Source organism: Muscardinus avellanarius, assembly GCF_963383645.1.
Source record: "Muscardinus avellanarius genome assembly, chromosome: 2".
Lineage (NCBI taxonomy): Eukaryota > Metazoa > Chordata > Mammalia > Rodentia > Gliridae > Muscardinus > Muscardinus avellanarius.
In genome coordinates, this window is record NC_137787.1 from 124,425,799 (window position 1) to 124,428,190 (window position 2,392).

Below are 2,392 nucleotides of genomic sequence, written 5' to 3' on the forward strand. Positions count from 1 at the left end.
AAGGAGGAGGGGAACATTTTGAAACCTCTAACTGTTGGCATCTTTTCTATTAGAAACTCTCAGCCATAAAATTGCTTCATTTGGATTTTTTTAATGCCAAGTTCTTCCAGGTTCTGATAAATTTCAGGTCACTTCTCTGCATACACAATTGAATTTTACTCCAATGAAACACCAGAATGATTATACAACCATACTTCTTGATAACAGAAAGTCACCCCAAATGTCTCCTTCTCACCTTGGCTTAGTTTAAGACTATCCTTAAAGCATTTAGTGATGAGGTGTACCTGTCCTGGTTTGGCTTTTGGTTAGCTTGGCAAGCTTGAGGACCCGTGGACAAATTTAAAATTCTTCTCCAGAACTGGGCATGGTGGCACATGCCTGTAATCTCAATATTTGGAAGGCTGAGACAAGAGGATCACAGATCTGAAGCCAACCACAGCAACTTAAACCCTCAGCAATTTAGTGAGATCCTGTTTCAAAAGAATATATATTATATTTAATTATTATATACTATAATTATTATACCTTCTTCAGTTCTTCCACTGGTGATGCCAATACTTCAGAACATGGAATTCTTTGTCAACATTTGTGCTAAAGGAAGGATGGTATATAAGGGGGGAAAATCAGAGTAACAATACCATTATCACAAATTACAGACCTCTTTGGAGTTGTGTGTGATGTGAAATTAGGGTCTGTCAGCAACTTCCTCTTTGCAGCTGTGTGCTGTTTACTATTTAACCATGCAATCTTAAATTACAGAGAGGATGGAAAAAAGTCCCAGTTCAGAGCATTGTCTACACTCAACTTTATAGATATCTTGGTATGACGATAGTATCATATTTCTCTCAATTGTATTAATTCTAACACTGACTTCCTGGGCCCTTGTGTAGTTTTGAAAGTGTTGTATCCATAAAGAAGAAAAAATCTGGATAAAAGCTTTCAAAGTTGAAATAAAATGGCAGTGATTTAAAAAATAAAATCGAGGTTTCAACCTTTTAAAAGGAAATCAAATTCATTGTTAATTTCCCTTCAGACATTTCCGGGACCTAGCAAAGGCAAATTACAAAAAGGTCAGGTGCATTGCAGCTGAGTGGAAAAATCCTATTTAGGCTTCTATCACAACCAACTAGCACTATTTGGAAATCCAACATAAAGGATATGGGGAATCGGGGAGGAGGTAGGGCCTGTGGGTCTCGTGTGCCTGCCGGGCCCTTGCTTCCGCTCCTGGACAGGCGCCTGCTCTGCTCTGAAGACTGGCTGATCACTGGATCCCCCTCATCCAGCAGCTGGTGTCCTGGGAAGCAACTTCACTTTGGAGGTTTCCTGTTCTCTCATCTGTAAGAGGAGGGAGTTCTAAGAGACAATCCTTTAAGGTCCATCCAGTTGAAACACACCTGTGACTGCAGAGCTTTTCTGATTCATAAACTGATGTTCAGTGCTTGTAGAAAGTCTTTGAGGAGGAGAAGCACTGGGAACAGCATCATGAAATTTAGTTCAAGAGCTGCAAGGGTATTCGAGGCTAGAAACTGGTGGAACTGATGCTTCAGAGATAGGTGAGAACAAACACCTGGGAAGGGTGGATTCAACTTCTTTCTCTGCCATATCCTTCACTCTCCCAGTACCTGGAAATACAACAGTCCCCTCTTATCCATGGCCATAATTCCCAGTGGATACCCAAAGCCACAAATAGCACTGAATCTTTTGAGTTTGTTTGTTTGTTTGTTTGTTTATTCATTTATTTATTTATTTATTTATTTATTTATTTCAGTTCTGGGGATTGAACCAAAGTACATTCTACTTCTGAACTATATGACCAGCCCTATTTATTTATTTACTCATTTAGTTATTTGTTTTTTGCAGTTCTGGGGATGGAACCCAGGGTTATTCAACCTCCATGCTACACCCCCAGCCCTATATTTTATTGTTTATTTTGAAACAGGGCTTCACTAAGTTGCAGAGAGCCTCACTAAGTAGCTCAGGTGTCTATGAACCCAGATCTTCCTGTCTCAACCTCCTAAGTACTGAGATTTTAAGTGTGCACCACCATGCCTGGCTATTATTTTTATTATTTTGAAACAGGGTCTTTGTAAGTTGCTGAGGGTCCTGCTAAGTTGCTAAGGCTTGTCTTGAACTTACAACTCTCCTGTCTCAGCCTCCAAAGTACTGGGATCACAGGTATGTGCCACTTTGCCTGGCTAGTAAATTATAAGTTTAAACATGATATTCATAGGTAAATGATTAAGGAGTCAGTTATAGTTAGATATAAAATATCTTCTAAATAACTTATTTATTAATGTCTGGAGTTCATGTAATTGACTCATAAGGGCTGTAATCCCAGAAGCTGATAAATTTATTTGTAATGAATTTACCAGGGTGGTACATGGTAGGTCCA